We start from the raw sequence: 15,580 nt of genomic DNA, 5'->3' as shown, positions 1-15,580 counted from the left end.
TGAAACACAATACTTCATGCTCTGATCTGAGTCAACTGTCAGGAAAAACACACCTTGTTCTTAAAGTTCATGGGAAAAAAAAGACAATGGCTTGGAAAAATGTAACCATCATTAGCATCCAGTGAATCTTGGAATGCTCAATTAATGGTAAGCCTCATTTGCATGGAAGCAAGATGTGTCATTTCTACCTAATAAATGTGGATCATAAAATGTGAGCATTATTTTCTTTCCTGGAAAATTTTGAAAAGATACTTTAGTAGACTCCCATATTTATTACTGCTTTGTTTTTTATGGTGTCCACATATGTAAAGTGTGATATTTTTATGTTTTTGTTTTTGCTGATGATTTTTAAAGCAGAGAAAGAAGGATTGAAAGCAGTAAAAGAACAGGAGAATTGAAGGATCACAAATTGCCCACTGTGTACATATTCGAGGTTAAACCAGGCTGTACATTCTGAGGTTCACATCTCCATCATTCTTTTTGTCTGTTTATTTCCTGGGGGGCTATGGAACCCAGGAGAATGAAGAGACTTTGCTATCACAGTTGTAAAATGGTGTATTACCCTGTGAGCAATTGCACTTGGAAAGGAACCAGTAATTTATATGAGAAGTGTTTAAGATTGCCTGTTCACCCAGTGATCCATGCCAGGTCAGTTCCAGTAATGCCAGAAAACAAAAGGAGGTGCACATCACTGGAAAAGAGACACCTTATATGCCTTAAGAGCTTGTGAAGGGAAGCACTAAAATGCCATTTTCTCAAATGAACTGGTCATTACCATTTAAAATCCTGAGGGGCTGTGGGACTTGGGAGGAGAGAAAGAATTTTTCTTCTGACTTAGCAGGGCTCTGAAGTGCTAGTTTTAAGGGGGAGGTGTTTTGTTGTGGTTGTCTCAGCCTGATGCTTTAGCAAAGGTTAAATCTTGCAATGAAGGTGCCTCTTTTAAACAATAGAATGGGAAAGGATGAACACAACAGCTCTGAGAATGTACTTGGCCTATTTTAAACTTAGAAATTAACTGTTTTAAAAATTATCAATACTGGACATGCACAACAGTGTGGTGCTTGCTGGGGGGGGGCAAGGGGAGTAGGGGGACTAAAAGATAATGTAAATTTTTTTTAAGTTAAGCAAAAAACAAAACAAAACAAAAACAAAAACACTACCAGTAGTAATAGAAATGCGACCCTCTCCTAATGACATCTACGCCATATTGTCAGTTGTTAATTTTTTACTTGAACAGATTTTCCCAATCAATCCTTCATGCCACCAGTTTTCAGAAGGGGACTGTGTGGATACCACCATGGTGTTATATAAGTAATCACTACCTATGAATTCTTCACAGGCCTTTATTCTTGTTTAACATAATCAAAGTATAGGTTCTCTGAGTACACTGGCACTGGAAGGGATGGACAGAGAGAAGAATGCACACTTGCCAACTCCAGACGCATGCTTTCCTCATAGGAAACTTATTTTAATTTTTAAACCAGAGTTCAGTTCATTCATATGTCCAGCCTATGCATACTTGTTTACTTAGAGGAGCTAAAGGAAATAACCATGTCCTATGTAAGTCAGTATTTATAATGTAATGACTGGCTCAAGAGTCAGCACATTCGGGGATCTTTGCTGATTTCTCCGTATGCCCTGATAACAGTCACCATGCATTCCAATGGGAAAGGCAATTATCTTACGCTTTTACACTTGTTGATATGTTTCTCTTCAGGTGGTCTCAAGTCATTTCTGTTCCCTTCAGATAGGTTCGTGCTTGCTGGGTGCTCAATAAATGTCAGCTGGGTAATTAAAACTGCTTCTGTATTATGCCATCTATTTCCTTTGTTCCCAATTTGTGTAAACTGCTCATTCCCAAATCGTATATTATTAGCTTCAGACCAGGATATTGAAAAGAGTAACAAAATTTTAGAGATGCTCATTTCTGATTTAATATACAACTAATTTAGGGAAATTCTTGAGGCAAAAATTTACAGATGTTAATAAACTGGGTTTCAAAGAGCTGGAAAAGAGAATGTTAGACCTATAACAAAGGCTTGTATCTGAGACCTACACAGAGAAAATCTTTGCATCTAAGGAGCATTGGGGCATCTTCACCAAGACTGATGATGTAAGTGAGACCCTAATGTGCTGCTACAGCCGTTTAGGGAATGTGGGATTGTGTGTGAAATTCTGCATCCTAGATGTGAGTACGCAGGGGTTGTATGCAACAATTTGTATAGTTGTTTCTTTAATATGACCATCACTGACATGTATACAACATTCTCTGTTATAAAAAGCACACTTACTTTTTGTGTACTGATTGTATGCTGGTTGCTAATGGTGTAAAGAAGAAAAGGATATTCATCCTGAACAAACTTTCATTTACATTATCTCAGTTGAGTCTTATTACCATAACATAATTGAAATTTTGCGCTAGGGGAGCCTGAAAGAGCATCTACTCCTAGGATTGCAGATCTCCTCCCACCGTTCCTCCAACCAATGACCATGCTCAACATCACCAATGGTTCTCAGATCTTTTTGTTAAAGCTCAGATGCAATCTCAGAAACATTCCCAGCATGAAACTGTAGGCGACCTATACTACCAGTTCATTAGATTCACCCTCATCTTGGAAAAAGGAAAATGACCATTAGCAAAATATGAGAACTTCCTTTTATACTTACAGGGAGTTGAGGCTTAAGCCAGGTAGACTCAAGTCCCCACTAATAACCCCCTCCCCCAACTATCCAAGAAAGAATTTTTTTTCATTTTCTATATAAGACAACGGAAAAAAATAATAAACTGGCAGAGGTGGGTCTAGATTCATGGTTCTCTGCCTGTTTCTCCTACTATATGACTTTGTGGTGGTTATATCATATGATATATATGTATGTTGAACTTCTATAGGTTTTAATAGAGTGACTGGTGTGTTCTCAGTGGCTGCCTAGATATATGCACCCCAGTGCTACAACGTAGCATGATGAGCATAGAGAATCCTGGAAAAGAGTTGGGGAAATATTGTTATTTCAGGACAAAATTTTGAGGTCTTTAGAACTTTTCAACTGGTATGTGATGTTAGAAAGTCAAATTGCAAAATCCCCTGACCTTTGTGACTACCCCTGGTTTTCTTTGGTTAAAAAATGGCAGCATCTACAAATAAAAGTCACCTGTTGAAGTGCTTTGCAAAATCAAGAATTAAACCTGCAGTTGACTGTGTATACACATTCCTTTTCTGTAGTCTCTTACCAACCTTAGTTTACTTTCCCACAGGGGACTATCCAGCTTCTTTCTCCTACCGTTTTCACCCTGACTTCAAGAAAGGTCACTCCAAGCCAACTTTTTTTTTTTTTTTCAAGAGTTGATTCAGGGATCACTCACATCTCTTCCCAGCAGGGCAATAGCATGCCCTCCTGTTGCCCCATTTAAATGGTCTGAACTGCATGGCTTTTCCATTTACTCTCCCTTTGGAGTGAAGCTGCAAAGTAGAGAAGACTTGAATGGCCTTGCCATCTTCAAAGAAGCGCCTTGAGCTCTGGAATGCAACAAAGTAGGAGAAACCACTGAACACCAGGAAATGTCAACAATGAGGCGGGAAGGTCTGGGCAAGTGGATAGGGCCCTAACTCTAGTCAGTTTCTAGGACAAGGCAACCAAGCTCCATTGAACAAGAAAATGGTCTTTTTCCCACAGAAACGAATTTAAGCAATTTTGAAACACATTGAAAACAGCACATGCACAGATTTAGGTACGCTTTCCAGGAGGTTCTTTGTTTTGTTTTTATGTAAATGATTTGTTTGACAAATTGATGATAATTAGTACCAAAGAATTAAGATTTTCAATAGTCTGAATATTTTGGTCCTGAGTAATAGGGAACTTTAGAACTTGAATAAATAAAGCATTATTTAAAAAGTCATGAGCAAAGTAATTTTAATAGCTAAAATGCATTTACAATTATTTTTGGTCTACTTCAAGTTGAATTTAAAGGAACGCAACAATGTTTCCTAATGCAATATGCCAGTAGTAACAATTGGAAGTTTAATTAGCTTTAAGCATAGAATAATAAAATACAGAATTAATAACCTATAATTGATAAGCTTTATTGTAAATATAATAGGTATTAGATGGCACTTTCAGCAACTAAACAAACACTATTGTATATGCAAATGTAAAAAGATAATCTCATGACTTCAATATTCCTTTTAAGCTTAATATTCAAGAATAATTATCATCAGATTCTTCATAAGTTTTTTTAGCAAAAACATTCTAGTAAATTTTACTACTTGTTCAATATCCAAAAGAAATCTCAAAATCAGGAATTGTCAAAAGTAAATATGCAAAATGATATTTATACATAGTGGATTTGTGTATGTTAATATTATTAACCATTGTACAACATAAGATATTCAAAGTTAATGTCAAAGTAGTAATGCTGTATTTACAGTATTCTAGATCTGTATAGAACTTATGCTGAGCAATTTTTAAAAGAATGTTTTCTATGAAAACTTCTGATTTTTACAATTTGATAGTCTCTTATTTTAATAATATGATCACTGAAATAGTTTTTCATAGTTTAGATACACAGAAATGATTTTTAAAAATTACTTTGCACACATGCACATGAGCCTATATTCAAAATTTCTAAATAGCAATTACTTTCTTTACATTTTTATTCCATAATTCATGGTTTTTTTCTTTTAAAAAAATTCACTTTCGTTTCCATTTAAGTAATTTTAGTCTAAATAAGCACTTACTAATCAGAACAACACAGCAGAGGTTTGTTTTGTAAACATTTTACTTTATTATCAGCCTTTGTTTTCCGATACAATGCTTTAAAAATATCCTCTGTTGTATAAAAGACATTGTTGGGGGGGGGAGGGCAGCTCAAAACTTGTCCTTCCCTTCCTTTCATTGATCTGTTGCCTCTTAGGTAATATGAACAGCTGTCTCCAGCTCACCCACAAGCAAGCTGAACATAATAATAAGGTAGTGTTACTGGCCTGTATCTGTGAATAATTATGCAGAGGGTGCCAGTTCTTTTCCATTAAAGATAAGGTAACAAAGATACCACAGAGAAGAAACTGGTTAGCAAAAGCAGTGAGTGCTCCTGACTTGAAGGTTTAGTTATTTCTCTGGTAACCACCGAGTTTCTCTTTCCGTTGGGTTTCCAATAAGGTGAAGGTGCCCTCTGTAGGACACTCCCAGTAAATGCTGCTGCTTTATATTTGGATGACAACATACGAGCCCCTCACCCCATTTCCAATTTATAAACAAACGCAGTACTCTATATTACTACAAGTTTAAACTTTATAAATCCAACAGGGAAATTATTATAAAGCCCGAAATCAGCTATGTAAAATGCCTTTTCAAAATAAAAGAAATTGAACACTGAGAAAGCTGTACAGCACATTGGTGTTTGCTATTCATTGACATAGAGGTATGCAATAAACTGGGTATTATAAATTCAGAGGGGTTGCGGAAAGCAGAAAGACAGGAGATCTTGGCTTAGTTGAGTGAAAAGTGAATCTAAACAGAAGAATCCATATTCAGAGAGACACATTCACCACCTAATAAATACATCTCCCCAAAAGGTCTTCTTATCTTCCCTTCTTATAAAGGTTACCATAATGCAGATTCATTATCAGTCCCACTGGGTAACATATAGCTCAGTAAAAAATTGCTTTTGTTAGCATGTTCATGGAAAGAGATTAGCTAGTTCACCACATCTCTTGGGGCTATTTGAAATTGTGGGAATTCTCTCTGTAATTTAAAATGAAAGTTAAAGCCAATGTGAATAGACTAGGGAAAAATCACACAAATTAAACCTCTCCATCTGGAAGTTCCTTCGTCACTCATTGCAAAAGTGCAAGCTGAAATCACATTGTTACAAGCAGGAGAGATTTCATTAGAAATGATATGCAATTACATATGTATTAACGTTTTTAATAACTAAACATTTTGAAAAGAAACACCTAAAATTTAACCATTTAACAGTGTTTTGGATTTATTTTTTGGTCTTTATTGACTTTGCATTGTACTTGAAGTTTATCATTGAAGCTATCTATTTACATTTTTTGTACTATGACTTAAGCCTCTACGGAATGTGTGTAGGGGAGTCTAGCATCACCAGTATTGCAGGTTAGGAGATGAACAGTGAGCATGGAAGCATAAGACAAGGGATATCTGCCTCCTTTCACTTATTTGACTTCAGTTTGTCTCCCATTATCAGCTCAAACATCCCTTCTCTATGAATCTCTTTTCCTATAGCGCTGGGAACATACCTCAACTACAGCAACATTTATGGAGCAATGACTATATATTCCAGGCACTGTGTTAAATACTGTATATAGATTAACTCATTAAATCTTCATAACACATGGAAAAGACAGAAAATTATATATTTTTTGACCAGCAATTATTTTTATCCCAAATAAAAAGGAAGAAACTGAGACTTGAGAGGTTGAGTTGCTTCCCCAGTCTACTCCAGGGCCTTCTGTATTTTCCAATATGCTATACTCCTGTCTGATCTCACTTATTTTCCCACCTGACTACCTTTCACACGCTCAATGTATTTGCCTCCCTGTCTTCCTAACACAACTGCCTGGTGAATCCCCAGCCAGGATTAACACAGCAATCTGCTATCCCTCTGGATGACTGAACATCACTAAAAACTCTCCCACAGCTATGCAGATTGGTGTCCTTAATTACTCATGACTCTTAGTTATGAGCTTTAAATTTAAGCTAGTTTATCTAGAAAGGGTGCTGAATAAGCTCACATCATCACGTTAATAAGAGGTCAGGGCTCCAGCTAGTCTCAGAGATGACCGCAACCAGATATTCAAACATTTCCTTGTTTTATCTCTGATCTCGGAGGACACGTTGTTCAGGATATCTTCCTCGGTTTTTCAGCCTGGCTCCTTCCACAAGCTGGGTTCATTGTGCTGAGCAGCCACCATGCTTCTAACTCCACTACCAGAGATGGGATTAGCTTTTTTGATACCCAAGGTTAAAAACCCAAGAATGGGCTCTGATTGGGTCACCTTGGTACAGATATACATTTCTGGGTAAAGAAACTTGTTAAGGACAGTATTAGGTAGTTGTTAAGAAGGTGAGGGATGTGTGCAAGACACCTGGAATTCAAAACCTGGTCTGCGTATGACCACAGGGAAGTTTATATCCCTCTGCCTCAATTTCCTTATCTGAAAAAAGGGGGAAATACTAATTGTATCTACTTCATTGTACAGTATCCCCTCACTTATCACGGGCATTATGTTCTAGACCCCACCCCGTGATAGATGAAAATCCTTGAAGTAGGAACCTTACATTCATTTTAGTATTTATACATATTTTAAGGCTTTATAAACCCTTCCCACACACTTATAAACCATTCCCAGTCTCTTATTAACCTTTCCCACTCCCTTATTAACCTTTTCCACACTTTTATAAACACTACTTATGTTCTTAAATATATTCCATACTCTTAAACCTACATAACTATAACAACATACGTATACAGTACTGCAAAATCCCACGATATAGCAAAAAATCCACGATAAATAATTAAATATAATACTTTTTGAAATTCTGCGATACAGTGAGTCTGCAATAAGTGAACTGCAATATAGAGAGGGACTACTGTATTGCAGTGATGATTAATTAAGTTAAAAACTTTGAAAAGTACATACATGATTTTGAATATGGTAGTTATCTTTCAGGTCTTAAGATGGTTCAGGTTGAGAAAGACGACAGTCACTCACAGATCAGTCACCGCAACCAATGAGGCAAAATAATTTAAGAACACTGAAGCTCACCCTTGAAGGATATGCTTAACTATGGGAGGCTGGAAATTTTTCTAGAAGAGAGAGGCTTTTCCAGGGGAAAGGGTAAAAGGTGATAGACAAATCACCAGATGCCTGCTACACAACCATAAAAAATGTATGATCTTTTGTAGCAATGAAGGGCCATTCAACGATCCTTCTTGTGTGTCCTTGATCAGCTCCATGTTTCCTTAGCCTCAGTGAGAATTCTAAGACTTTCTCAAATTCTAGACCCAACTCCTCATGTACTAGATCCATATTCTCTTATGACAGACTTATATTGTGACAGGAAATTTAAGGTAATTGTCTCCACCATTTCTTACCTGGACTGTTGTTAAAGCCTCTTAGCTGATGCCCTTTCCCACTCTCACCATTTATTTATTCATATTATGCTTGACCTTGAGTGTACCATCTTCAATGCAAATCTGGTCACAGTCCATATTCTTAAAACTCTTCAGTGGCATCCCTTCACCTTCAGAATGAAGTCCCAGGTAGTACTGAGCATTACCTGAAAGACCTTCTCTACCTCTTCCGATTTATACTGGAATACTCCCATGAGCCATTTTTATTTTAGAAAGTGTGAAGTGCTAAATTTTAAAATTAAATCATGCTACTCCTGTGGTGCAAATATTTCTTCTATTATTTCTCATTTGATTTGCAACAGCCCTCTGTCCTATTTCTTCATAGTATTATTATAACTTTTAATTTCATGTTGCGTTGCTTACATTTTCATTGTGTGACTATCTCTGCTGGTAATAAGTATCTTCAAAACATTTCTATTTTATTCTTTACTGTATTCTCTGTCTAGCATAGTGATTGGAATATAGTCGTCATCGGCAGCCGTCCGTCTCGAGAGACGATGGTGTAGCTTCTTAAGAGTCTATCTGCACCAGCGAGAATGGCTGTGCAGTCCGACTCGGGAGTGACATGGTAGTATCTGTCTCCTCCCGTGTTGAATCGACATCTTGCGATGACGCTGAAGCTACAGAGCCTGGGCAGGGTGATATGGAGGGTCTGCTGTTGCCCATGCAGCAGACCACCCCTCTCTTCACAGCTGAAGGGTCCAAGGGAAAGACGGAGTCAATACAGCTTGGCTTCAGGTGCGTCGCAGGAGTTGCCGGTGTTGACTACAATGTCAAACCGCCTTAGGGACTCCGGCTCCGGATTTTCTGTCGGGGTTTACTCCCTTAGCCTTTCCCCTGAAGAGGTATGCCGCAAGGCAGCGGAGGTTTTTTGGAGTCAGAGTTTTCCTTCTCTGGATTGGAATATAGTAGGTATGCAATAATCATTGATGATAAATGATCTGATACTAGTAATATGACTATACATGTTATAACTGGCTTGTTGCTTAGATCTACCTCTTGCCAACATTTATTTGCATAGCTAACTCATTTTCAACCTCCAAGAAAGATATTCTAAACCTACAAAAAATCCAAACTATCTCACATTTTTACTATCACATTATCTCATATATATATACATATATATATAATTATTACCCTGGCTGGTTTGGCTCAGTGGATTGAGCGTCGGCCTGCGAGCTAAGTGTCGCTGGTTCGATCTTCCAGTCAGGGCACATCAGAGAAGGAAAACTCTGACTCCAAAAATCCTCCGCTGCCTTGCGGCATACCTCTTCAGGGGAAAGGCTAAGGGAGTAAACCCCGACAGAAAATCCGGAGCCGGAGTCCCTAAGGCGGTTTGACGTTGTAGTCAACACCGGCAACTCCTGCGGCACACCTGAAACCAAGCTGTATTGACTCCGTCTTTCCCTTGGACCCTTCAGCTGCGAAGAGAGGGGGGGTCTGCTGCATGGGCAACAGCAGACCCTCCATATCACCCTGCCCAGGCTCTGTAGCTTCAGCTTCACTGGAGAGGACACTCCAGCGTCATCGCAAGATGTCGATTTAACACGGGAGGAGACAGATACCGTGTCACTCCCAAGTCGGACTGCACAGCCATTCTCTGCGGTGCAGATAGACTCTTAAGAAGCTACACCATCGTCTCTCGAGACGGACGGCTGCCGACGATATATAATTATTATTATTATTTGTTGTGCTTTATGTATTTGTCTTCACCAGTGGCAGGGAACAGGTCTCAATCAATTTTAATCAACACTTAGCATGATGCTTAACATATAACAATCATGAAGTTGAATGTTGCTTTTTATAGAACACAGATTAAGCTCCACCTGAGTAACCAAGCAAATATTCAGTAAAGTATTATCAAAAAATTAATTATTTAAATAATTATATCTACCTCTTCTTTAATTACTTTTCCAATAATTTAATCTTAAAAGTTCTTTCTGTTCTTATCATTTATTTTATTTGCTACTTAACTACTATCCCAATTCCTTGTGAAATTATTAAAATTATTGCCTTGAACTACTATTTTCACCTTGAGCAGTTTAATTTTTTTAAAGATTTTATTTATTTACTTTTAGAGGAAGGGGAAGGGAAGGATGAAGAGAGGATGGGAAACATCAGTTTGTGAGAGATACACATGCCTCGAACTGGGGACCTGACCTGCAACACAGGCACGTGCCCTGACTGGGAATCAAACCAGCGACCTTTCAGTTTGCAGGCTGTTGCTCAATCCACTGAGCCACACCAGCCAGGGCAACAGTTTAAATTTTGAATGATTTTGTATCTCATTTTCTTTAATCTCACCGGCTAGAGGATGGGAGATATTATCCTATATCATCTTAGATAAAAGCACACATGTAAATAATAAACATTTGTTCATTCAATTCCATTTGGATAAGTTTGAAGTATGTGTAAATTCAGAGACATTTAGAATTATCTACTATGTCACTTAGCTTTCTCTGTGTAACAATACAACCCAAAACTTTGTGACTTAAAAGAAAATCACAATTTCATTTATTTTGTGCTTTTCTGGGAAAGCTGGGAGGGTACTTCTCGTCAGGGTCAGTTCAACTGGATTGTATGGTCTACAATGGCTTCATCCCATGTCTGGTGATGAGCAGTTTAGATGGGCTGGAGTTTCATCAGGTAACTGTGTTGGCTGTGAATATTTTTGTACATGTTAACTGGTGGACATATACAAAACATTCTCAAGGTGTCATGACCTGAATTGTGTCCCCCAAATTGATATGCTGAAGTTTTAATTTCCAATGTGACTTTATTTGGAGATAGACTTTGTAGGAGATAATTAAGATTAAATAAAGTCTTAAGGTCAGGTTCTTAGTCTGATAGAATTGGTGGCTTTATAAGAAGAGGAAGAAAGAGATCTCTTTCTATAAGCATACACCAAGGAAAGTCCACAGCAAGGAAGCCTTGCTGTGTCTGCAGGACATTGCAAGAAGGCTGCCATCTTACAAACCAGAAAGGGTACTCTCACTGGAAACTTAATCAGCTAGCACCTTGATCTTGGACTTCTAGCCTCCAGAAGTGTGAGAAACAAATTTCTGTTTTTTAAACTGCTCAGCCTATGATACTTTATTATGGCAGCCTGAGCAGACTAAGACACTACAATATACACCTAGAAGTGAACTTGCATGATTATAGAGTAGATACTTCTTTAAACTGATAAATAGGGTGACTTGTTTTCCAAATTATTGTACCAATTTACCTTTCAAAATTTCCTACTGCTTTTTCTATGCCTGATATCCTAAAACTCCTAAAAATTGAAATGTTGCCATCTAAGTGAATAAAAAGTAAAAACCAATTGCAATTTTAATTTAATTTCCTATTACTAAATTTTCTATTATTAAAATTTTTCTCTCTCTCCTTTTTTTTGCCTTTTGGATTTTCTTTTTGTTTCAAGTATAATACTTGTTCTTTTACCCATTGAAAATTATACCATTTACATTGGTCTGGCCTCCACATAGATGCATATATTGAATCCCACTCCAGCCACATGCAACCCTGCAGCTTTGCAGTAACCTACACATATTCAGAACACTGATGTCAGCCTCGCCCCTTGTTTCTGATGGAGAAAAGGAAAAAGCCACCAACGTTGGTTGTGGTGTGCCCCTGGGAGCCTGACTCAGAAAACCACAAGATAGAGATATAGGTAAACATGGCTTACCTCCTGGCTCACTTACTAGCACAACCACAGCAAAAATCATAACTAAACTACAAAACAAGTATCACTGAGAATTGTCAAAAAATTTAAGCTGTATAGAAGTCTGACAACCAAAGAATTAAAGAAACTACATCCATCCAGACAGGTAGGAGGGACAGAGATGCAGAGACTCAGAGACATGGAATGAGCAGTCCCACAGGAGGGACAGACACCTCAGGAGTGAGGGATTCCCACCATACACCAGACCACCCAGCTGAGGATTCTAGTGCTGGGAAGATAAGTCCCCATAACTTCTAGCTGTAAAAACAAGTGGGGGTTGCAGTGGTGGAAAAAACTGCATGATTCTCTGGTGTCTCCTCTTAAAGGGCCTACAATGGTCTTAGGATTTACACATACTCTCTCCTTCTGGGCTCCAGCACTGGGACAGCAGCTGGAAGGGCACCAGTGGCATACAGGGAGAAACTGAAGTGTCTGACATCTGGGCAAGTGCCAGGGGACAGTTTGCTCCTGGACAAAACTCCAGAGGCAAGACGGTGGCCATTATCCCTTTTCTGAGCCTTCTCCAGCAAAGAGCCACAGAGAAGTGATGCCATATTTGAGACTCCATCATTCCAGGTTCACATGGGTTGCCCCATCCTGGCAATTACCTAAGGCTCCACCCTATCAAACTTCCTAGTGAATTTTACTACAATAGGCCATGCTACTAAGACAGGGAGTCAAAGCAGGTCTACCTATTACATAGAAACAAAAACAAGAAGGATCCCAAAATGAGGAGTCAAAGAAATATGGCCCAAATAAAAGAACAGAGCAAAACTCCAGAAAAATAACTAAAGAAAATGGAGATAAGCAATCTATCAGATGTAGAGTTCAAAACACTGGTTATTAAGATACTCAAGGAATTCACTGGCTACTTCAACAACATGAAAAAGATCCAGACAGAAATGAAGGTTACACTAATTAAAAAAAGAAAAATTTATAGGGAAACAACAGTAGAGTGGATGAAGGTGAGAATCAAATCAATTATTTGGAATATAAGGGAAAAAATTCAATCAGAACAGCAAGAAGAAAGAGAATCCAAAAAAAATGAGGATAGTGTAAGCAGCCTCTGGGACAACATTAGTATTCCAATATTTGCATCATAGGGGTGCCAGGAGAGGAAGAAGAGCAAGAAATTGGAAATTTATTTGAAAAAAATAATGAAAGAATACTTCCCTAATTTGGTGAAGGAAATAGACATGTGAGTCCAGGAAGCACAGAGAGCCCCAAACAAGATGAATGCAAAGATACCCACTCCATGACACATTGTAATTAAAATGCAAAAGGTTAAAGATAAAAAGAGAATCTTAAAAGCAGCAAGAGAAAAGCAGTTAGTTACCTACAAAAAGGTTTCCATAAGACTGTTAGCTGACCTCTCAAAGAAACTTTACAAGCTAGAAGGGATTGGCAAGACATATTCAAAGTCATGAAAAGCAGAGACCTACAGTCAAGATTGCTCCACCAATAAAAGCTATCATTTAGAATTGAAGGACAGATTAAGAGCTTCCCAGATAAGAAAGAACTAAAGGAGTTCATCATCATGAAACCATTATTATATGAAATGTGAAAGAGACTTATTTAAGAAAAAGAAAATCAAAACTAGGAAAAATAAAATGGCAAAAAATACATATATTTCAACAATTAAATCTAAAAAGCAAACTAAGCAAACAAGAATAGAGACAGAATCATGAATACCCAGGTATTTTGATGGTTTCCAGATGTGAGGGGTTGTGGGGGAATGGATGAAGAAGTGAGGGGATTAAGAAGTACAAATAGGTAGTTACAGAATGGCTGTGGAGGTGTATTGTACAGTATAGGAAACGGAGTAGAAAAAAACTTATACACATGACCCATGGACTTGGAAAATGGTGTGAGGATTGCCTGAGGGACTGTAGGGCACTGAGTGGAGGAGGGCAAAAAAGGAAATATACAATGAAAACACATTTATCCCATTAGACAGAAATATACTGAACATGATAGCATTAAAAGAGTTACCCAATTTCTATCTCCATATTCTTATCTCCCCTTCATTTTCAGAGCACTCATGTTCTGTTCCCATTGGGCCCTATGTCAAATATTGTTGTGAATGGAAAAAATTAGACAATGCCTGGGCTTTATACCATGTTTTCTTTACTTGTTCATCTGTAGATGGAAGTTTAATTTGTTTCCATTTCTTGGCTATATTAAATAATGCTGCAATGATCATGGGCATGCAAATATCTCTGAGATGCTGCTTTCAAAGTTTTTGAATATATAGCAACAAGTGAAGTTGCTGGATCACATGGCAAGTATATTTTTAATTTTTTGAGAAACCTTCACACTGTATCCCCTACTGGCTGCACCATTTCATATTCCCACCAACAGTGCACAGAGCTCTGATTTCTCCACACTCACCCCAGCTCTTATTTCCTTTGTAATGACAACCTAAACATCTGAGAGGGATGAGATGATATCTCATAGGGGTTTTGGTTTTCATTTCCCTGATTAGTGATACTGAACATTTCTTAGATTGCTTTGAGCCATTTGCATATTTTCTTTGGAGAAATATCTATCCAAGTCCATTGTTTGTATTTTAATAGTGTTCTTTTTTCTTGTTGTTGAATTGTAGGAGTTCTTTATATATTCTGGATATTAACATGTACAGTTTGCAAATATTTTCTCTCATTGTACAGATAGTCTTTTCTCTCTGTTGATTGTTCTGCTGCGCAGAAGTTTTTAAATTTCCTGTAGTCCAATATTTCTAGGTTTGTTTTTTGTGTTTTTGGTGTCATGTCTAAGAAATCATGCCAAATCCAATATCCTGAAGATTTTCCCCAATTTTTTTTTCTAGGAGTTGTATTTTAGGTCTTACATTTAGATCTTTAACCCATTTTGAAGAGTTGCATTTATTTTAAATTCAATTGGATCCTCTTTGTCTTTTAAGTGGGTTATTTAGACTTTACATGAATTATAATCACTAATATTTCTATATTTCTATATACCATCTTATTTTGTGATTTTATTTGGACTACCTTTTAATTTTTTAATTTCTCCCCTGCCTTTTAAGATTTATTCATGCCTTACCTGAATCCACCAGCACTGTGATGTCTGCCAAACAGCTCTCATCTGTTTCCATCATTCCTTCTGCATTTACAAGTTGTCATTTCATTGGAACAAGGTGCTTTTTCTTCTTCCCAAATTATTTATTTATTACTTTATTTATTTCAATCATTGCAATCAGTTTAGTATTCTTCATTTCCATGTTGGAATTGGCCTAGATTTTGTCCATTAAGCCTAGTCCAGCTGGCTCCTGTCATTTTTATAAGCCACCATCATTCTTTGTGAGTTTCTTCATTTTTGTTACAAGATCTGGCTCCATCTTGTGCTCTTCATGCCACAGTCCTGGAATTAGCCATTTCTACAGGGAGCCTGGTTCTTTGTGGACATTATGTATAAAAGCCAAGATTGCATGCTCAATTCTCATTGCTATGTATGTCTCACTGTTTTTAGGCCCTCTGAGTAAGCAAAGTAAGAAATGTATGGAGATTATATATATACATACACACACACACACACACACACACATATACATTAACTAGGAAAAATACAGGGTGGGAAAAAAATAGGTTTACAGTTGTGAGTAAATTGAGCACAGAGTTTATTCTTGTATTATTATTTATTAATTATTGTATTATTTTCCATGTGAACAACTGTAAACCTATTTT

The sequence above is a fragment of the Furipterus horrens genome, unplaced genomic scaffold (genome assembly GCF_987537825.1).
Source record: "Furipterus horrens unplaced genomic scaffold, mFurHor1.1.pri manual_scaffold_12, whole genome shotgun sequence".
Taxonomy (NCBI): domain Eukaryota; kingdom Metazoa; phylum Chordata; class Mammalia; order Chiroptera; family Furipteridae; genus Furipterus; species Furipterus horrens.
Note: the sequence above shows the minus strand (reverse complement) of the source record.